Source organism: Pantherophis guttatus, chromosome 7, assembly GCF_059756535.1.
Source record: "Pantherophis guttatus breed Tessera chromosome 7, ASM5975653v1, whole genome shotgun sequence".
NCBI classification, from domain to species: domain Eukaryota; kingdom Metazoa; phylum Chordata; class Lepidosauria; order Squamata; family Colubridae; genus Pantherophis; species Pantherophis guttatus.
The window spans coordinates 18,671,465-18,695,787 of NC_142069.1; the positions used below are offsets into that span (position 1 = coordinate 18,671,465).

The 24,323-nt window shown below is 38.3% G+C and overlaps 1 protein-coding gene across 2 annotated transcripts in view; it reads right to left on the bottom strand.

Moving 5' to 3' along the window:
• DENND5B (DENN domain containing 5B) overlaps window positions 1-24,323 on the bottom strand; it is a 125,687-nt gene that overhangs the window by 70,793 nt on the left and 30,571 nt on the right. The gene's annotated exons all lie outside the window — the stretch shown is intronic.

Consider the following 24,323-nt stretch of genomic DNA (forward strand, 5'->3'; position numbering starts at 1 on the left):
AATGGTGACTGTTCAAGATTCATGCTTGTGCAATACATTCAAAATCATCTTCAAATGAATGAAGTACAGCAACCCCAATGAGCTTCTTCAGAGTCATAAAAAGTTCTTCAGTCTCCCGGATAATTCTCCAGCAAATCTTTAGCTGAGACAAAAAGGGCAATTCCAGAAACTTCTAGAAATTTGGAATTGTTTAGGCCATTTTTCCAAATGGCTTATATTTTACCCATGTCAGGCAGTGGAACATCTCAAAGACTAATTCCACTATCACTCCCTTAAGTGAGTGTCTCTCTGTCTCTGTCTCTGTCTCTGTCTCTGTCTCTCTCTCTCTCTCTCTCTCTCTCTCTCTCTCTCTCTCTCTCTCTCTCTCTCTCTATATATATATATATATATATATATATATATATATTGTGCAAAAATTTTTTCCATCCAAATATAATTAGGTTGAGGCAAGTTATTTCTATTCAGTTTTTCATGATGGCTTGGCATTCTCTGTGGTAGGGTATAATGTCATTGTGTCTGATGTATACCGAAAGATCTATCAAACAGTAGAATCCATTTTGTTGGTTGGTTGGTTGGTTGGTTGGTTGGTTATGTGGGGTATAGTGACATCAACTAAAGCAGGGGAATACTACCTTGATCTGGGCATTATGTATCAACAAGATGAGAAAATCAGAAAACATTTAATTTGATTTTTATTAAATTAATGTTAAAGCAATGTAATGCAGTTAATATAATTACGCTTCATATCTTCAATTATTTCTTCCAACGTCACACTAAAATTTACAATTCAGGGACCATTTTCAGGGAGACACAGGGGTCCTTGGGACCCTCCAGCCTGAAGCAACTTCCCCAACAAGAATGCTATCTGTCTACTTCACTTGCCTACAACACACATCAAGTCCAGTCAACATGGGTACAGGCTGGGAATGATGGGAGCTGTCAGTCAAGAAACCAGGAAGACATTAGATTGGGGAAGGGATATTATTAAGAAATGGAATAAGAAGCAGTAAGCTTCTCCAATATGTCAAGGAATGTAGGAGACATTTCTGGAAATTATAACTTTCTCAAAAGCCATTTCCCATGTCTGAGTCCTGATTAGGCAAGGAAAATTGTTAAATGACAGAAGGTAATGTTGACCAGCCCATTTCTTTCTGGCAAAGAAGATTCTCAGCAGTCAGTATTCTGGAAATTATTTGCACATGTGTTTAGAAAGAAAAAGCATCAATTTCATATCTCTATCTTTGGCAGCTGGTTTTGTTGTAATTGGCAATGCCATCATATGAACTGGCCCAGGAGTTGTAATGTTAAAGTAAATAATAACAACAACAGAAGATGATTTACGGTAAGTATTTTATCAAAAATAAGAAAGAAATAATGCCAGGGGAAACATTTTGGCAGATAAAAATGAAAGCTTTGTGTTTTTAAGGCTGGATGGAATTGGTCACAATGGGGGGGGGGGGGAAGAATCATTATTTTTTAAAAAGGAAAGTTTTTCTCAGGAGCAGGTATGCTTAGAGTGTGCAAGTATAAAATATTACACACATACAACAAACAGCTCTGGACAGATTTGACATAGGTTTTTTTTTCTTATAATAATCCTCCTCCTTTATGCTTTAATCATATCTACTTTCCTCTGCCATGCCCAGATCAAGTTCCAATGTATCTCGGTCTTTATTTTTGTTAAAAATGTTCAGTAAGAAGAACAGAAGTTCACACTAAACTTTGAAATTAGTAAGTATAAATATGTATGATTTTGATCCAGAAACAATTATAGTGCCCTGAATGAACATAGAGGACAAAGTATCTGCACACCTTTGCAACAACTAAATTTTAGCTAAGAAAATGGTGATGGTAAGTGTCAGAACGATATCATACACTCAGAAGGTGCAGTGGAAGTGATAATGTAATGCAGAGTAAATACCTGATTAAAATTCTGAATAGAATAAAGAAGGAATGAAAAAGGAACAAAATTGCTTATTTATATGATGTACCTGTAAAACATATTTTATCCCCCAAGACTTCAAAACAATTTATACGTTTGGAAGGGAGGGAGGGAGGGAGGAACGGAGGAAGGGTTATGCTTTCTTTCCTAAAGGTGAATACTCATTTTTTAAACCTGCCTTTTAATCCCGAAGAACATCTACTTTTTAAGCTACCAGGCTAATTGAGAACACAACCTAAAACTAAAGACTGTCGCCTTCAATCTACATTAACATCTCCCAGAGAGCATTTTGCCTCTCCTCTGTACTAACACAATTTTAACAGAGAATGCAGTTTAATTCATATTTCCAAAGAGGCCGAAAGAAAATAGTTTGGAAGCAGATAATTGGCAGCTGATTCATCGTACTCAGGACTTGCTTTAGCCATGGTTTATTGAACAAGCCCTAATGGGTTTTTAGCACCTAACACAATGTTTACCAACCACAATGGTTAGGGTCACATACCACGCTGATTCAGATTCAACCAATTACGAATTAGTGCAATGCCAAGAATCTAGCCAATACGATTGTACACAGTAGTAAAGACAGATAGATGTATACCGTATTTTTCAGAGTATAAGATGCATCTTTTCTCCCCAAAAAGAGGGTGAAAATCTGGGTGCATCTTATACTCCAAATGTAGCCCTGCCTAGCCTCGCAAACGGAGATTTCAGAGGCTGAAAGAAGCCTCTGAAAGAAGCTTCAGAAAAAAAGGCTCTGAAAGGCTTTTATCTAAAATAATATGGCAAGCAACAAAAGAAGAATCAGTAAAGGTTCTAACCAAGCTTTGTTAACAAATCTGGAGAATGACACAATAACCAACAGATGGGAAGAGGTTAATCTACATACCAATATCAAAGAAAGGAGATTGAACAGAGTACAGATAGTCCTTCAGAATAAAAGCCTTTGAAAGAAGCTTCAGAAAAAAAGCCTCTGAAAGAAGTTTCCAAAAATAGCCTGTTTTTCTGAAGCTCTGTTTCAGAGGCTTTCAGAGGCAGAATTTTTTTTTTTCCTGAAACGGAATTTCAGAAGTTTCAGAGGCAGAAAAAAAAAAAGGCACAAGAACTCACAACCAACAAACCTGTCACTAAAATTCACCTCTGGAAATAGCTGTTTGGGGGTTTCCGGGAGGCCGATCCACCCACCAATCAGGCCGATCCACCCACCAACCAGCTCTTTTCTTATTTTCCTCCCGAAAAACTATTTTACTCTGAAAAATACGGTATCTCCTAGACAGGGCTACATCCTTCATTGGAAGGCACAAATCCTCAAAAAAGGCATTTCCAGGGAGAGCTTTTCTAGCTCAAAAATGACAATTTATAATGTCATCATTAGCTGAAGCCAGACTAATAAAACAGGGTGAATAAAAAATGATGATTTTTATTTAAATTGGATTTTTTAAAATTTAAATCAGATTTTTAAATTTTTTTATTCAATTTATTTTAATAAAATGCTTTTCGAATAAAAATCTATCGAAGGATAGTTTTCTATTTAAGATACATTAATAATTTAATTTATTCGACATGAAATGGAGCTTAGTTATGTATCATGAGGCTGTATATTTTGCAATATTGGGACTGTCAGTGAGTCAACAGCGGGTCAAAGGAGGAGCAACTGTGGGACAGAGATGACAGTTGCTCTTTAAAAATTATGATTTAAATCGAGTTGATTTAAATCAAGCCTTTTTTACTAATGATTTAAATCATGATTTAAATCCACCCTGTAATAAAATAACAGCACCAATTTCTATCCATACATTTTCAAGTTTAAACCAGACAACCAGCCAAAGGCAAGGATAGATGGTTAAAAATGCAGTACAATAAACCTGCACTGCAGAGGGTATCACGCTGGTACTACAAGAGAAAAACAGTTTATGGGCCTCCGAGATCTCATTACTGCAAGTCCTTCTATTCTGATTAGCTTTTACACAGAACTGAGACATTCTCAGTTGAGACCTGCAAATACTCCTTGAGGGACAAGAGTCCCAAATATTTTCAAATACAGATCCTTCATTAAGCCTTAAGTTCTCGGTTTTATCAAAGGTGTTAGAGCAACTCATTGGCAAGTTATCCCTTTCTGTCATGCAATATGTATTTACACATGTATGCATAAATAAGTCCCCTGTAATCTTTTACATTTGCTTGATCCCAAAGAGCTGCTGATTCAGTTCTACAGAGGAATTATTGAGTCTGTCATCTGCACCTCCGTAACTATCTGGTTTGGCTCTGCAACCAAACAAGACAAACACAGACTTCAACGGATAATTAGAACTGCGGAAAAAACAATTGCTACCAACCTGCCTTCCATTGAGGACCTGTATACTGCACGAGTCAAAAAGAGGGCTGTGAAAATATCTACAGACCCCTCACATCCTGGACATAAATTGTTTCAACTTCTACCCTCAAAAAGACGCTATAGAGCACTGCACACCAAAACAACTAGACACAAGAACAGTTTTTTCCCGAATGCCATCACTCTTCTTAACAACTAATTCCCACAATACTGTCAAATAATTTACTAAGACTGTATTACTATTATTCTTCTCTTCCTTACTAGTATCTTTTTCTTCCCACTTACTACCCTGTTTCCCCCAAAATAAGATATCCCCTGATAATAAGTCCAATCGGGCTTTTGAGCTCATGGCAATAAGGTCAAGCACTTATTTCAGGATTCAAAAAAATATAAGACAGGGTCTTATTTTCGGGGAAACACGGAATTATAACCATGTTGCTTTTATCTTTCAATTATATTGTTTTTGTTTCCTAGTATGATTTGATAGCTTATTAGTAACCTTGACTATCACTAAGTGTTTTATCTTTTTATTCTTGATGAATGTATTTTATTCTCCTTATGTACACTGACAGCATATATACCTAAGACAAATTCCTTGTGTGTCCAATCACACTGGACCAGTAAAGAATTTTATTGTTAAGAGACTCGCTAAGATGTTGCCAAACACATCATCTATTTGTTGGAAATGCAAGAAATCATACGGAACATATTATCATTTATGGTGGACTTGTGCAACAGCAGAAAAGTATTGGACTAAAATCAAAAAATGGCTCAAAGAGATAACTGAACATCAGATAGACTGGAAACCGGAATTATTTTTATTGGGAATACACACAAGAAATTATAATAAAGAAATACAATATTCAATTCTACATATTATAACTGCAGCTAGGATAACCTATGCACAAAATTGGAAAAATAATGTCATACCAAAAGATGAAGAGGTGATAAGGAAAATTTTGGACTGTGCGGAGATGGATAAATTGACGAAATAAATAAAAGAAAAAGAGGAAACGGAATACAACTTAATATGGAATAAATGGTATAAATGGTTGGAGGACAGGAACAATAAGTATGAAAATATATAATAGAGAAGATCTAAAAATTAGGAAGTATTAGGAAAATGGTATTAAATACACAATGTATGTAAAGTAATATATCGACATAACAGTAATGTATAAAGAAGTAAGGAGTAGTAAAAATAATAGGTAAGAAATAAGGGAACCACAATTAGAAATATGTAAATATGAAGGGGGGAAAATATAAACTGTGGATATACACCGATACAGAACTGTTGTAAAATGGATACTTTTTTCTTTTTCTTTTTGTTCTTGTTTTGTTTATATTTTTGTTTTTTAAAGAAAAAAACAATAAAAATTATTTTAAAAAAAGAATTTTATCCTATCTATCTATCTATCTATCTATCTATCTATCTATCTATCTATCATCACAAGAATGCTCCGTTGAAAATAAAATCCATCAAAGACAATTAAGCCAGCCTCAATATCAGTTGAGTTAGCGCCCTTGTCTGTCTTGAAGAAAAGTTAGCACCCACCCTTCTTAGAAGAATGAAATGTTTTAGGAAATATTAAAAAGGCAGAATATTATATTTTCCCTAAAGGAGAACCATGTTTCTAAAGACAGAAACTCAAGAGCCTCAGCTCTCTGCCCCAAGTAGAAACTAAGGGTCCAACTTTGAGAAATGGAGAATTGGTAACCCATTCAAGACAGGATTAAAACCCCAAGGAAGCCAGCATCTAGGATTAATTACATTTGTTAAACAAGATTAAAACTTCTGCCACCAGTAGCCTCTCACTGGCCAATACGCTCCCATAGAGAGGGGCTCCTCAGGGTGCCGTCGGTCAAAGTGTCGACTGGCGGCCCCCAGGGGGAGAGCCTTCTCTGTGGGGCACCTGCCATTTGGAACGAGCTCCCGGAGATACGGAGGATCCCGGATTTATGCACTTTCCGCCATGCCCTCAAGACCTTTTTATTTCAACAGGCTGTCCTGGCCTAACTTCCTTTTAATTGTTAATTTTAAATTTGTTTTAAAACAATAGGGGTGTTTTAATTTGTTTGGGCCAAATTATTTAATGTGTTTTTACATTGTTTTTTAAATTTTGTATTATGTGTGTTTTATCTTTTGGCTGTTCACCGCCCTGTGTCCTTTGGGAATAGAGCGGTATATAAATCCAAAGTAAAGTAAAGTAAAGTAAAAGTAAAACCCCCAACTCATTGCTGATTTAATTACAATCAAATAACAAAATACACAAAACAAACCTCTAAATTACAAAATGCTGTAGAACAAACTGTATAAAAATCCATGTGCTCATCAAAGCAGTTGGTCAGCTACCCAGAATCACATGCGCTTGGTGGTTCTGCTTCACCATTAAACCATCTTTCCAACCAGCCTCCATGTTTCCAGTGTCTTTCTCCCCACTTGGAACTGAACCCAGATGGACATTTCTTCCATCAGTGTCAAGAGTTACACGCCATAATTTCCTCATCTTCATACAGCTGCACATTCAAACAGCAGCACAATTATAGACAGCATTGACATGAAAGCAACCTTAACAAATAGAATCAACTCCCCAGAGAGAGATGGAAGACCTACGATTTCAACATTTCAATGGTATTCATACTAGCAGCTATCTAAGCACACATTATTGCGGCAGAGAAATTGGGAAACTCTTGAAAATTGTGTTTTGCCCTAGGGAACCAAAAGCTCCATTACAGTACAAATCATATGCATGATTTCCAATTGTTCCACTTCATTCATGCACATATATAAGCATATTGACTTCAGCCACGCATAACCCTGTGTATTTTGAATGCTGGCTTCAAGCTAGTTCAGATTTCTGTAAGGGCAGAACTGACATTTTCAGAATTCTAATTCCGGAAAGAGAGAGTGTAATATACTTTTAGCCTCAAGCTTCTCTTTTTTCCATGTCAAATATACATGGAGACATTTTTTTCTTTAGGCCAAATGGCATCCAATCCATATGCTTTCTAAGCAAAGATTGCTAATACAGTGATTCCATTAGTTGTACACCATGTTTCATTATATAAATAAAGTCTAGGTAATTATATTAGATATGTACCTCAAGCATTTTTTAAAAAAAAAATATTATTACAATCTTATCCTAGGAAACAGCACTGGTAGCTTCCTCATATCATATTCTTTACATAGCTGTGATAGTAGCTATCCTAATTTCCAATCTGACATTTTCTATCCCTACCTGGAACTCCAAATATCTGGAATTAAAACTTCAATATGCATGGCATGTTTTATTTCTATATTTATGTATTTATATTTTGTGTTTCTAGACTTTGCCAGTAACATATATGCCATTAACACGGGTATATCCATGTTTCCCCAAAAATAAGACCCTGCCTTATATTTTTTTGAACCCCGAAATAAGCGCTTGGCCTTATTTTCGAGAAGGTCTTATTATTTGGGGCGCATGGAGCAAGTCGGGGCTCCTCTTGCCATCTTGCCTGATTTCTAGCTCTGTCTCCTTAACCCAAACCAGAGGAAATGGCGGGGAATGGTTGTGTATGCGTTTAAATATTTTTGGGAAGGGCTTATTTTGGGGGGAGGGTTTATTTTTGGGGGAGGACTTATTTTTGGGGAAACACAGTATATATCCCATTCCACATCCTGGGATACAAAATCTGTAAAACACACTAAGCCAATCTTTGCCTACTTTGGTTAAGCACAATTCACGAATCCAGCCATGATTTACAACATAGCATTATGGCTAGATCATATACCTTAATAGAGTGTAATGATCCTTTCTGTATCTTCCAGACCTGCAAGGAATATGGCTTGATTAGAACATTATTTTTTAAGCACATTTGCTTTTTAACTCACTAATGCAAGTGATTCTAATATGCTAATATGTCAGCAGCCACTGGTAATCAAGTAATTATCATAGTGTATGTCTGCTGCTCATCGTCTCTAATCTTGACTTCATTGTTCAAAATTCCTCCAAACATTAGGAGCATCTGCAGGCATGTAACACATGTCAACGCCATGACCATGTGACGAAGGGCTGAAGTCCACAGAATTTTACAACATAATAAATGGGTTATTCGTTTTTTTAGAGTTGGGGTGTTAGGTGAGCTAGAAACCATGATTTTGCAGGGTGTGGACCAGCCATTCCCACACATAAGGATTTTTGTGATCTCCCCAAGCTGCTGTGCAAGGCTGATCAATAGTCAAGTAGATTTTAGGACTTTATGGATGACAGATCTCATTTTAGGTCATAAAAACTGACAACTCAAAAGGGTTCACAAACTTTTAAGGTCTACTTTATCTGGATTTCCACATTATTCTATGCCATCATTTGCCTTAAGTACAATTTATTGAACAAGCCATTATGAGTTGGTTCAAATAACTGATTAAACCTAAACCATGGTTCACAGATTTTGATGACTAAATTCACTTATTGTACTATTCCAAACTAAAGAAGCTACTTTAAAGTTTAGTACAATGTACAAATCTATCCAATAAATTCATTTTAAGAAGACACAATCTAAGTTTAAATCTGTGGAAGATAAGATTTTATTTATTAAATGTATATGCTGCCCATTTCACTGTACAAAGTGACTTTTTTACAGTGCTCTAAAAGACTAACACCCATTAGGAAGCACTCTTCATGGAAAATGGATATGGTTTAACCATGATTTGAACAAGCCAAAAATAATTGGCTTCACACATGGTAAGACGTAACGGTTTGCAAGTCACAATGTCTGGCTTCTTGGTTCTTAAACCATTTGCTATGACTTAAGGTTATCCATGAACTCAAACACTAATCTTAATATTAAGAACTCAGTTTCAGAACCACTTCAGCAAAAACATCACTAATTGCCAATAGTAAGGTAAAGGTAAAGATTCCTCTTGCACATATGTGCTAGTCGTTCCCGACTCTAGGGGGTGGTGCTCATCTCTGTTTCAAAGCCGAAGAGCCAGCCTGTCCGAAGACGTCTCCATGGTCATGTGGCCGGCATGACTAAACGCCAAAGGCGCACGGAACGCTGTTACCTTCCCACCAAAGGTGGTCCCTATTTTTCTACTTGCATTTTTTACATGCTTTCAAACAGCTAGGTTAGCAGAAGCTGGGACAAGTACCAGGAGCTCACCCCATTACGCGGTGCTAGGGATTCGAACCGCTGAACTGCCGACCTTTCAATTGACATTGCCAATAGATCAATGCTAGCAATACGATTAAACTTTTCATAAAATTCTAGCTTGTATGAGAATACCTGCTAATGCAGATTTGTCTTCATTCACATAAATAACAAGAAAGGTGTTATAGAAATATAAATACATATTCTAAAAGATTTCTGGGTTTGAAATAAAATAGTAATTTGTCTATCTGTTCAGAAAATATTTTGTTGTACACAACAATGCACTTAAGGAAAATTCAGGATTGTAAATGTTTATAACACTACAAACTGCGACAGATTTTGCAAATGAAAAAATTTTGTGGGGATGGGGGTGGGTGGGGAGAGAAGATCTGAACCGAAGCTTGTATTAATACAAAGTGAGCTGTTACATTAGGCTTCCTGCCAAAAGGACTAAATATAGACACACTGAGCCATCTGCCTGTCCCTTTACTGATTTCTGAAAATTAAAGAGAATTCAACAGTAACTGCCCATTAACAGCTCAGCTATTTTTAAGATGGTGCTAGACAGTTAACATAATGAAATTCACAGGAGTAAGGAAGTACAAGCAACATACCAGAGGTGGGTTTCAGCAGGTTCTGACCAGTTCTGGAGAACCGGTAGCGGAAATTTTGAGTAGTTCGGAGAACCGGTAGTAAAAATTCTGACTGGCCCCGCCCCCATCTATTCTCTACCTCCCAAGTCCCAGCTGATCAGGAAGAAATGCAGATTTTACAGTATCCTTCCCCTGGAGTGGGGTGGGAATGGAGATTTTACAGTATCCTTCCCCTGCCATGCCCACCAAGCCACACCACAGAACCAGTAGTAAAAAATTTTGAAACCCACCACTGCAACATACACGTAGTTTTCAGGTGTTATCGTCAACACAGAAATGCTCGGTTATACCAAAAACATTAATAAACATTTTTGATATTGGGAAATGCTTTTCCTTTTCATTGTTTTTTATTCATAAGGGTTGAATGAATGAATAAATGAGATTTCCCCAGATAACCAGATGGCCCTCACTTTGCAGGTATCTCAGATAGCCTTGAAGACCTGGTTTCTTGTCCAGGTCTTGGATAAGTGTGACTGATACCACTTCCAAGTAATAGAAGTATGTTTTGGTTGTTTATTTATTTTATTTAATAAATTTTCATGCCGCCCATGTTCCCTATAAGGTGACTCTGGGTGGCTTCTTGCCCAGGTTGCGCCACCTTTGGTCTAATTAATATATTGTTTTATTGTTCTCTGTTTTTGTCTGCGACTTGTCCAGACTCACTGAGAGTTGGGCAGGGTAAACAAAGCATTAATACGACTAAAATAAAATTGTTAATTATAGAGCCTCTAAATCTGTCAATGCCAAAACAGGCTTCGGTACTAAAATGATGTTTTTCCATTAATTAAATTTGAATTAATTACAATTAAAAGCTTAATTCATTTCCCCTTAATTAAGAACAATAAAAAAACTGGAAAGAAAAAGGAAAATTTGAGAGGATTGTTGTTATTAAAATCTTTACCAGAAGTCTGAATTCAAATAGACTTCTGTTCAGACTTGACATTCAAAGGGAAAAAGAGCCCATTATAGAAAGGGGTATAAATGTAATTATCTGTTTGCAATTAATCCCGAGAAAAGACAGAGCTGGTTTCAAGAGTTGCAGACGGGAATGAGGTTCATACCCTCTATAGATATGTTACTGTACAGGTAGTCCTCAACTTACAACAGTTCATTTAGTGACCATTCGAATTTACATTGGCACTGAAAAGTTATTTATGACCATTTTTCACACTTACGACCATTACAGCATCTCCTGGGTCAGATGATCAAAATTCAGATGCTTGGCAACTAATTCATATTTATGAAGGTTGCAGTATCCCGGGATCATCTGATCACCTTTGGCAACCTTCTAACAAGCAAAGTCAATGGGGAAACCAGATTCACTTAATATCTGTGTTACTAACTGCAGTGATTCACTTAATAACTGTGGCAAGAAAGGTTGTAAAATGGGACAAAACTCACTTAACAAATGTTTCACTTAGCAAAAGAAATTTTGGGGTCAATTGTGGTCATAAGTCGAGGACTACCTGTAATGATATGTGTGAATGAGCTTGGGAGACATGGCAAAGAGACAAAGAAAAGGGAATTGTGAGATAAAAGGCAACTTAGCCCTCAGCAGAAATGTGGGTGTGGCAAAAGGATCAGAAGGGACCCTCCCTAGCTTCTTCAGCTGTATAGGGGATGGATGGGGGAGAAATATGCTTTCAGACTTCCAAAACTGATCTCAGCGTTGTGAAGTAGACCAGATAGGAAACACAGTCAGATGAGGTTTCGAGGTTGGTAAAATGAGGACTAAGATTGTTGGGAGCAATATGCTGACTCTATAAACTGCTTAGAGAGGACTGTAAAGCACTGTAAAGTGGTATATAAGTCTAAGTGCTAAGTGCTGTTGCTAGTCCCTTCCCTTCACTGAGTCTCAAAAAAAAATCCTCAAATTTCTCCATTGAACTTATTGGTCAACTGTGAATTTGAATTCAGATCTCTCCATTTTAATCCAACATTCTATCCACTACATCACCCTGCCAGCTTCCCGAAGTTTATCTAACAACTTTATATCTCACTTTAGCTATGAGTAGGAGGTCTGCTTACCCACAGCAAATTCTTAGCCGGTGTGTTGCACTACTCTGATAGTAATGCTATAATTTATATATGATGTAAGGTAATAACTATAATCATAGCATTTATAGTACTTACTGGTGGATATTTATGGCATCTACTTATGACCAAGCATTCAACCTATTATTTGGTGTACCATAAGAAGAAACAGTCTACTACCCACCCCCAAAAAAGCACACCTACAGTCTCTACCAAATAATCAGATGATGCAAACATACTCTACTACATCATGCAATCCCAAATTTTGTCATGGTTGTTAAGCAAATCTCTGTAGTTGTTAAGCGAACCACACAGTTGTTAAGCAAATCTGGCTTTCACGATTGACTTTGCTTGTTGAAAGCTAGCTGCGAAGATCGCAAATGGTGAGCCCATGATCCCAAGATGCTGCAACAATAGTTAATACATTCTGTTTGCCAAGTGCATGAATTCTGATTACATGACCGTAGGGATGCTGAAATGGTTGTAAGTGTGAGGACCAGTTGTAAGTTACTGGTTTCAGTGCTGTTCAGCCGCTAAATGAAAGATTGTAAATTGAGAGTTAGCGTTAGGAGTTGGGAGGACAGGATTTTCTTTCTATCTATCTATCTATCTATCTATCTATCTATCTATCTATCTATCTACCTACCTACCTACCTACCTACCTACCTATCGTGTTCCGTCCAAAATAAGACCCCGTCTTATATTTTTTTGAACCCCAAAATAAGAGCTTGGCCTTACTTTTGGAGAGGTCTTATTATTTTGGGGCGCATGGAGCAAGATGGGGCTCCTCTTGCCATCTTACCTGATTTCCAGCTCTGTCTCCCTAACCCTAACCAGAGGAAATGGCGGGGACCGGTTGCACATGCGGTTAAATATTTTCGGGGAGGGCTTATTTTAGTGCATGTGCTCAAAAGCCTGATTGGGCTTATTATCAGGGGATGTCTTATTTTGGGAGAAACAGGGTACATACCTACATACATACTCTTCTTCTTCCTGAAGTAGCTCTGAATGAATTATTGTAACTTAGAATCTGTTATCTCCTCCATGGTAATAATTTAATGAAAACATAATCTTAATCCAGTAGATGTTTTCTGATAGTGCCATAACACCTTCCTAAAATTCCAAATGGAGCCACCAACGCAAGAAGGAGGGAAACCATATTCTTTCATGAAAGTTTGCAATAGGACTACAGCCCCCTCACCCCAACCTAAAGCACAGGTCTTAATATCAGTCAAAGCGCTGTATATTATATTCCCTGGAAACTCCCAAGAACAGGGGAATAAAGGAAGGGTAGCATTCACGGACTGAAGTCATAGACCGCAGTCAATCCAGACTTTTACTATAGAACACTTGGAGCTGAATATTCCCTAGGAGAATATTTAACAAAGAAAAACAAACAACTAGGAGGCAAAAGAAAACCACAAGCTATTTAGGGACTAACTATGCACTCCCACATGATAGAAATGCTGCTACTTGAGAAGTGAAAACCAGCAGTGAAAATAAACAAGGGTTTCTCGCACATAAAAATAAAGAAATACTAGATGTACCAACATTCCTCCTCTCATTCTCTCAAGGTTCAGTTCAAGAAAAAAAAAAAAAAAACCAGGGAGGGTGGGGAGATAGAGACAGGGATATATATGCTATTAATAGTTCGCCTCCAAATGCAGCATTCTTCCCGTGTTTCTAGCTGGCACTGCCCGCTTAAAATTGGAACAACAGAAGGAAGTGCGAGGCTAGAATTCAGATTCCAGGACATGCGTCTCGGTTCATGTGGAGGAGCCGGCTTCTTCCAAACAGAAATCTTTCTGTGGGCTGTTCTGAATTTTGCCTTCCTCTCATTGTTCAGGCTATATTTACTCATAATCCAGCTGTCGAACTAAATACATAGGCGTGCAGTGAAATGGATAAAGGAAGGATATGTTCCTCAGGGGGGTTGTCCTCCTAATTCTTATGTCTCCACTTGAGGCACAGATCTGCACCGGAATCACCACGGCTCTTGCTGAAGGCAGATCCCTGCCACCCCCACTGCTTATTGCCGGTCTAATGCCAGTTAATCCTGACACCCTTCTGGGCAAGCTTCCTGACAGCAAAAGCAGCAACATAAGTGGCTGGGGGGAAGAGGTGTGGGTGGAGGGCCAACAGCTGCCATTATTCCAGTTCAGCGTCTTGTTTACAGAGGCCACTGCTAAAATTAGAGGCCCGAAGATGCATCTAAGGCAGCCATGCCAAAAGATGCCCACGGTCCCTGACTGAAAGGGAAAAAAAATCAACAAATGCTGAAAATGAACATTCAGATAAGAGGCAGAAGGGCCTGCAATTCTCTTTCAAAAGGGTAAATCTTTTTTCATCTATGAGTACACAAATTCACAGCTTGTATTTTAAGGCTTAAGCCGTAGGTTGTTTACGCAGGTTTTGTTATATTAGCTACAGCTCACTGGATTCACATGTTATACACTAAAACCCAAGAATGGGGTTGGTTGGTTTTAGCACAAGTAAATATTAGCCATTCTGACTATACAGGCAGTCCTTGACTTATGACCACAATTCAGTAACAGAAACATTAGGCTCAATTGTCCCACTAGAGCAGGGGTGGGCAACTGTGGCCCTTTTACAACCTGTGGACTTCAACTCCCAGAATTCCTGAGACAGTCAAGATGGCTCAGGAATTCTGGGAGTTGAAGTCCACAGGTCATAAAGGGGCCATATTTGCCCACCCCTGCACTAGAGGCAAGATTACCTTAGACTAGGGGTAGGCAAATGTGGCCCTTTTACAACCTGTGGACTTCAACTCCCAGAATTCCTGAGACAGCTTGGCTGTCTCAGGAATTCTGGGAGTTGAAGTCCACAGGTTGTAAAAGGGTCACATTTGCCCACCCCTGCTTTAGACCATTGCTACACAACACTAAAAGATGCTTATCGGTCCTTACCACGAGCAGCTGTGGGACACTGATCATTGCATGATTCACCTTGTACCTGCTTACAGGCAAAGACTTAAAATCACAAAACCAACAATTAAATCAGTGAAGACCTGGACGGAGGAGGCAAAACTAAAGTTACAGGCCTGCCTTGACTGCACTGATTGGAACGTTTTTGAAAGTACCTCTGCAAGACATAGATGAACTCACAGAGACTGTAACATCATATGTCAGCTTCTGTGAAGACCTATGTGTACCCACCAGGAACTTGCGAATATATAGTAACAACAAACCTTGGTTCACAGCTAAACTTAAGCAACTACATCGTTCCAAAGAGGAAGCCTACAGAAAAGGTGATAAAATGCTGTAAAATCAGGCCAGAAATGTATTAACAAGGGAGATCAGAGCAGCAAAAAGAAGCTACTCTGAAAACCTAAGGAATCAGTTCTCAACAAATGAACATTGACTTTTCTTGTCAGAAGTTTGAAAAAAGTGATCACATGACCCTAAAATAAATATGAACCAGTTGCCAAGCGTCCAAATTTTGATCACATGACCATGGAGATGCTGCAACAGGGGTGTCAAACTCGAAGTCTGGGGGCTGGATCCGACCTGCAGGGTGCTTAGATCTGGCCTGCGGGGCCGCCCTGGAAACAGCAAAGGAACAGCCTGTAGTGCCTCTGCCAGCAAAAATGGAGCTTTGGAGCTCCATTTTTGCTGGCAGAGGGTTGCAGGAGGCCATTGCAGCTGAAAACAGATCTTGCGAGTCCATTTTTGCTGGCAGAGCACTCGGGCCACTACAGGCGCCCAACACGAGTGACGCCAAGCTGGCCACGCCCACCCATGCCATGCCCACACTGGCCCCCAAGATCAAACACAATTCTGATGTGGCCCTCAACGAAATTGAGTTTGACATCCCTGTGGTGCAACGGTCGTATATCTGAAAAACAGTCATAAATCACTTTTTTCAGTGCCGTTGTAACATTGAATGGTCACTAAACAAACTGTTGTAAATCGAGGACTACTTGTACTTTATGGCTCAGTGAGTTATGTGGATCCAAACAATGCCGGCTTGTAGAATGGATCATGGTTCTTGAGATGAGTACATTATACCTCAGTAGAATGAGGTGGCCTATACCAGGATAAATAATAGATTCCCATACCAGACAGCCATAAATATGTTGCTATAAAACAAAGGAGAAATTGCCCTAGTAAATATGCTCTCACATAGCACAATCCTATATAGAGCACTGTTATCAAATAATTTGCTGATTTTGGCACAGTGGAGAAATGCTGGAATTGACAAAGGCTCATTCCAGTATAGCAGAATGCTTTGGAAATTACAAATACAGTTTAAAAAATTATCTGAAAATTCTGGGTCACTTATAAGCATCACTATAGTGTTTTTTTTTTTATAACTGCTTAATTTGAGGGAGCTGTCAACGGCTGCTCCAGAAATTCTCACCAAATTATAATTTAATCTGATAAAAGGGGCAACTATCACACACATATTAGAATACTTGCTGTGTTTAATAAACTTGATCTAAGTGAAATAAAAACTTCATTTCAAATAACTCAACCCAAATTAGTTTTTCTCCTGATCTTGTGAATTTATTTGTCCTGGTTAGTATTGTCCAAAGATGGCCTTCACCTCAGCATGCATATCAAAACTGCAGTTTATACAAGAAAAGAAGAATTTATTATATTCCTCGGGTGCTTCCTGTTTTGTTTTTTTTTCGCAGAATGTTATACTTTATTGGCTAATGAATGAATGGATTAAAAAAGGCGAAGCTTTAACTATAAACTTTAGATGCTTCAGCTTATAATTAGCTGAAAAAAAATAAATTAAGCTGTACTATTCAGTCAGCTTTAAGCTGCTCTAGACAGATTTATTTATTCAATTTGTATAGCCACTCATTTCAAACCAGTGACTCTGGGTAATGTAGAAACATAAAAACAATGGAAGCAGTTATAACATAGTAAAAAAAAAAAAAAAGTAAGATACCGTATTTTTCGGAGGCACTGACGCACCTACCTTTTTTGGTGAAAAAAAGAAGAAAAAGAAATCTGCCTCTACCTCTGAGCAATTTTGTCTCCTTGCAGCAAACAGCAAACAGCCTGCTTTACTTTCATTTTCGTTTTCAACATAGCTTCATTAGCACAACAACAAAAAAACCTGCTCCAGCAATTTACCTCTTTGCAGCAAGCAGCAGAGCCCTGCACAAAACAGCTGAGAGCAAATCAGCTGAGAGTCGGGAGGCCGATCCAATCAACTTGTTCTAATTAGGCTGTGCTGAAGCTGAAAGAAGCTGTTTTTTCTTGCTGTTTGCTTGCAAGGAGGTAACTGCTGGGAGGCAGAGGCCAAAGGGTGGGGGCCAGTGGGTGGGCGGGGCTACATTTGGTGTATAAGATGTACCTAAATTTTCACCTCCTTTTAGGGGGGGGAAAGGTGTGTCTTATACTCCGAAAAATAGAGTACATTCAGGCAGCCAAGAAATATTATAATCCATTAGTGTCAACATAATCACAAACAGGCCCTTTTACACATTCGGGACTCCAGACTCCGGCCACAGCTGTATCCTCAAGATCTTTTAAAAGGCCAGCAGGCTCACAGCCATCCTAATCTAGGGAGGATGTTCTAGAAAGCAGCACAATGACAGAAATGGTACTCATCTTTTCCAGAGCATCAACCTTGGAAAGATGTGACACTGCAATGGAAGTGTAATTGTCTGAAATCAAGCGAAGAAACCTTCATGAATCTCTATGCCCTTCCATGCACACACAAGCTGCACGGAGCACAGGTCATCTGACAGAAATGCCCTACTGTTGTTCCAGTGCAAGATACATTAAATAGCCAGCGGCGTTTTTGATAACACAATAGTAATTTTATTTCTTTTTATTCCGCCTTTAATATTTTTTTGCAAATATCTCAAGGTAGTGAACATATCCAACACATCTTCCTTCTTCTATTTTGAGATCAGAGAGAGTGACGCTGAGCTTGTCGATCAGAAAGGTCAGCAGTTCGGCGGTTCGAATCCCTGGTACAGATCTCCTGCATGAGCAGGGGGTTGGACTAGATGACCTCCAAGGTCCTTTCCAACTCGGTTACTGTTACCGGCCCCAAGTCACCCAGTTGGCTTTCACGGTTAGGATGGGATTTGAGTTTACGGCTGCTGCTTTCTAGCCTGGTGCTTTAAGCCTTTCAATTTTTGAAAAGACACCTTAAATCAATGTTTCTCAGCCCTGACAATCTTAAAAGTTTTGGATTTCAACTTCCAGAATTCCCCAGTCGGCACGCTTGGCTGAGGAATTCTGGGAGTCAAAATCCACACGACTTAAAGTTGTCAAGATTGAGAAGCACTGCTTAAACAAAGCTTTGGATGAGAATAAATGAATACTAAGTCACAACACAGACTTGCTGTACAGCTGCAGAACGTGCTTCGAAGCTTGCTATTAAAGTTGCCATAGAAACAGCACAAGAAACTAGAATACAAATCTGCAAGTGTTAGGCTTGAATGTGGAAAAACGGTAAAACGTACGAAGGTCAGGATTAACAGAAAGACACATGATCCAGGTTTGATGGTTTGACAGAATCAAGGAGATCAAAGGCTGAAAATATCATGAAAACTAACAGCAAGATTGACTAATCTCAGACCAAAACAAACAAAACCAATATAGGAATAGAAAATGTACATGTGGCTTAAACTGAATGAGTCATTATTATCACTCTTAAACAAGAAGGTTAGAATACAGCCCTTGCTCAGTTGGATAGATCAAGGGTGCCTGAACCCCCATAAACTACACCTTCAAATTTCAGATTTCTAACTTGGGAGGAAGCCTACAAAAACGGCAGTGTCTGCTTAAAAAGAGCCTGTAGTACAGTGGACTAAAGTACTGTTATTAACATCTGCTGCTTGCAATTACTGCAAGTTCAAATCTCACCAGGCTCAAGGTTGACTCAGCCTTCCATCCTTTCAAAGGTAGGTAAAATGAGGACCCAGATTGTGGGGGCAATAAGCTGACTTTGTATAAATATACAACAGTATGAAGGCTATTGCTTAACGCATTGTAAGCCGCCCTGAGTCTCCAGAGAAGGGCGGCATATAAATTAAAGCAAAAAAAACCAAAAACCTACATTTACTTAAAAGAAAAAATTAAGTTTCCTTTCAGGAATAATTTACCTTTAAAATTGAAAGGTTAATCAATCAGAATAGAGCTGGAAGGGACATTGAGGTCTTCTAATCCAACCCCCTGCTCAAGCAGAAGACCCTATACCTATGATGGCGAACCTACGGCACACATGCCAGAGGTAGCACGCAGCGCCCTCTCTCATGGCACATGAGCCGTCACCCCAGTTCAGCTCTGCTGGCCAGCTGGTCTTCGGGTCTCTGCCGTGCATGTGCTGGGGTCAGGGCACATGATGGGAGCCGCGCATGTGTGGGGGGCAGGGCGCATGTACGGGCTACACATGCATTGCATTTTTGGGGTTCAAGCGCGTGTGCATGTGCTTTGGGCACTCAGTCCAGAACAAGTTAGCCATCACTGCCCTATATTATTTCAGACAAGTGACTGTCCAGTCTCTTCTTAAAAACCTCCAGTGAAGAAGCATCCACAATTTCTGAGGGAAAGTCCTTCCACTGCTTAATTGTTCTGTCAGGAAATTTCTCCTTAGTTCCAGGTTGCTTCTCTCCTTTATTAGTTTCCAGAAGAAATGGCGAATACCTCCTCCAGTAACTGGCAGAAGAACTGCAGATCTTGCTTCCTTATTCCTGCTTCTCTTGCCAGTCCATGGGTGGGAGAAGTAGTATGGAAGGAAAGGGAAAGTTTCAAGGTTGACTCAGCCTTCCATCCTTCCGAGGTAGGTAAAATGAGGACCCGGATTGTGGGGGCAATAAGCTGACTTTGTATAAAAAGAACACCGCTTAGGGGGGACCGAAAGCCCTACTAAGCAGGTATATACAAAAGTATGAAGGCTATTGCTTAACGCATTGTAAGCCGCCCTGAGTCTCCGGAGAAGGGTGGCATATAAATCGAACCAATTAATTAATTAATTAATTAATTAAGTGGGAGGTTTTTTCGTTTTGTTTTTTTGGTGCTAGGTCTTCTGTCAAGGGAAGAGGACCTTTTTGGTGATGGAATGATGGGCACCTAAAAGAACTCATTTTCATCCCTGCCTCTGAAGTCTTCCTGCTCTCTGATTGGTTCGTAAATATGAGGGATGGCTTTGTGGCACTGTGAGAAAGTCCTGACCCATCAATTGCCAAAAAAAAAAAAAGAAAGAAAAGAAAAAGAAATGGCCATGCAAACTATTTACCAGTATACCAGGATGGGGAGATGCCCACAGCAGTTTCAAGTGGCCAACGTGGCAATATGGTATGAGTAATTTGGACAGATCAGATAGCATGGTTTGTGATGAAAAAGCTGGAAAACACCACTTTGCAAATTAAGTAAAAAAATTAACTTCAGACTATCTTCACAATGAGTAAGGGATAAGTTGAACATGACATCATCTGTTATGCTTTCTATATCCATTTGCAGACATATCTCTGATTCACAATTATGTTGCCATGATGGGATCTGTTTGGCTTTGGCTTAAGTAGATATGTGAATACAACCAAGTGAATCATAGTCTATAGCCATAATATTGAGTTCAGCAATCCACAACTTAAAAATGCAATATATGAACCTCTAATAGCTCCCATGGTTCCCACTTTTATTGATTTTTAGAGAAAATTAGAGCATTTTCTTCCGAAGGGGGAAAAAAATCTATCTTCTAATTCTAACTACCATTACCTTCGTTTTCTTTCCTAACCAAAGATTCTATTAAAATGCACTGGCAGAATATAAAGTAAAATACAGATATAGAATTTTCCAACAGTAAAAAGCTTTCCCTTTATTTATTTTTTTTATTAGAAAGCATATTTGTCTTCTAAATATTTCATACCCAATGAGTTAATTCCAAAGAGAGGAAAAAAGAGTAAGTTGTGCTAAATATTGATTCTCTCTCAATCTAATCCAGGTCACAGGGTTGTTGTTGTGGCAAAAATAGAAGAAAGAAGTATTAGGTATGTTTACTGCCTTGAGTTATTTAAAAATAATAATAAAGGTGGGATATAAATGTAAAAAATAAACATGCTAATTATTGTTTAGGTTTCTCTGACAAGAGAGAAAGGGACAATTGTGACATAATATTGTTCCTACATCTGCAAAGAATGGTCAGGATTCTAGCAGGACCAAGGACAGTTCTGGTCTCTTTCTTCAGTGTACGTTGACCACTTATGAGGATGCCACGAAATGAAAAGCAACTAGTGTAAGATTAAGTCTTTGTAGATCTGAGAACCTGCATTTAAAACACAGCAACTGTTAAAAAGAAGACAGAGCTTCCAAAATTAACACAAATATCTAAACAGGAAAATAATAATAATAATAATAATAATAATAATAATAACAACAACAACAACAACAACAACAATAGTAATAGTAATAGTAATAGTAATAGTAATAGTAATAGTAATAGTAATAATATCATCACTGTCACTCAACTCAACTGGAGGTCATGGAAAATTGTGATATACAGCAATCTACCCGTTGTTTGGAGGGCTACATTTGATGCACATGTGGGGTGGAACAATTTTCCAGCAGCAAATTTTCCACTTGGGGAAATGCATTTGCCATGAGCTGGCCTGTTACCTTCCACTTAAAGAATACTCCTCCATCACCCGCTAGCTTTATGTCTACTTCACTTATCCTCTCTTCTCATATCCTCTTAACCTTGAGGACACAGGAACATCAAAGCTATTGAACAGTTAAGTGTCAGAGGAAGATGTGTTGACCCAGCTTCACTAACAGCCTCAGGCCATAAAAAGAGAACAGGATGAACAGTACATTAGGCACCTGAGCAAGACGGATGCTGGGTCTTTTCCCAATAATCTTCCCTATGAAAAACACCTTTTATTAAAGAACCAAAACATAGGCAAATGAAGAAATGTGTTATTATTTTCAGCCCCTTATGTGTTATTCTGTCGACATGTGTGCATGTGTTATTATTTTCGGCAATTTTCTCAAAACATAATTGGACTTGGTTCCCATAGTAATTGAAGCAATAAGCAAATGATATCGTTCCTCAGTGTGACATTGGAACCTATGAACTTGGTTATTGATTTGGAAACATTGAAATGTTTGCAAGAATCCCAAAACAAACAGAACAAAGCTAAACGTTTGAATTTCTGAAAATATAAATATTTTAACACACATTTCCCTAAGCACCTATTTTAGCTCTCTTGCTTTTACCTACTGGAAAACCTTCCAACAATACCTTCACAGCATGTCAAATTTGCACGGTTGTTGAAACTTGTTAATGTAAGTCATGTTACGCCTATCTCATTTGGATAATCTTGACTACTGCTTTCTTATTCCATCCTCCAACCGGTGCGTTAACCCCACAACAAAGAAAGAGACAGATTGGGAGGAATTTGAATATATAGCATCTTAGCTCTGATTGCAATTGCGTACTTTTAGAACATCAGTAAGAGAGACTTAATGGTATGTTGCATCCCTTAAAATTAGAGTCCTCAAAGAAAACAATAAAAGGCTAGTCTCATGCCTGAAATCATATATTATGGAGTAATCTGTCCACCTACCCCATACATAACATCATTGCTGCTTCCAACTGCTTTCCCATGGGCAATATTTATTCGGCAATCTACTGCTTTGCTTCTCCAACAAATATGAAGTTCTGGGAAAATTAATGGTTGAGCAAAGGATCAATAGCACATTTCAGAAAGTAGATTTATAGAGCAATGTAATTCATCATTTCCTTTCTGATTTATGCCTTCTAGGGACTTTCAGGAACATATGATGGTCCCATGGGCATTGTTTTCGCAAACTGCACTTCTCATTGAGCTAAGCAACCTGGAATGTCCACATCATCAGCCATTCTCCTCCTGTCAGCTATGTGAAAAAGGCTACGATCTATTGTTTTTTCCACATGCATTTAGAACTTCACATCCACTAAGCGGATTTATTATCTGCCTTGCTAAAGGAATAAAAAAAATGTGAAATGGAAAATAAATGGAAAAAAAGAACTTTCTTCCCTAGCTGCAAGTAATGGATTCATAAACTCAGCTACCTACAGCTCACTTACTAGGAAGCAACTGAATGCATAACTGTTGCCAAATTCTCCCAACAATACACTCCGCATTTATAACAACTGGATTCAAATATAATCCTAAATTACAGTGTAGTCAATTTCCTTCCGACTTAGCAACTTGGGTAAACCAATACATTATGTCATAGTGCAAGAGTCAGAACTTAGTCATAAGAGGCATCAAAATGCCATAAAAGCCAAAAAGTCGCAGAGGAACACCAAAATATGCTCTTATATGCTCCCATATAAGAACATACAATCTCACTTAGGCTGCGGCTACCACAAAATGCTTTCCCAGATCAATGAAAGACATAGCATCCATATTCACACATGCTACATTTGGTTAATTTTAACTTTGGTAAGATTATTTTTTTTTAAATCTTAAAAGCTTGTGTGAAGTCATCCTGTTTGGTTATTTCTTTCTTTGAATCTACAGTATATTGTACTAACAAACTTGGATCAATTCAATAAACAAGATCCAGACACAGAGTTGGAAGAGGACATTCCATGTCAACCTCCTATACCATGCAGAAATCCAAATTAAAGCTCTCCCGACATAGACAGCAGTTACTGAAGAGGATCCTACAGTTCTTGGGGTAATTGGCCCCACTGAAATTTGCTCTTAAATTCATTATTCCTTGTTCTGTACAGAATTCGAGAATGACAGAGAAAAGACAGGGGCATTCTATTTGCACAGCATCCAATAGCTGTCCAGTCATTTTTTTTTTACAAGATGGGAAGAAAATAAACAATAAAATAAAATAAAATAAAATAAAATAAAATAAAATAAAATAAAATAAAATAAAATAAAATAAAATAAAATAAAATAAAATAAAATAAAATAAAATAAAATAATAAAATAAAATAAAATAAAATAAAATAAAATATAATATAATATAATATAAAATGAAATAATACATATCTGTTAAAGGTAAAGGTTCCCCTCACACATATGTGCTAGTTGTTCCCGACTCTAGGGGGCGGTGCTCATCTCTGTTTTAAAGCCGAAGAGCTATCGGTGCCCAAAGATGTCTCCATGGTAATGGTGCCGGCATGACTAAACAGCATGGAACGCTGTTATCTTCCCACCAAAGGTGGTCCCTATTTTTCTACTTGCATTTTTTATGTGCTTTTGAACTGCTAGGTTGGCAGAAGCTGGGACAAGTAATGA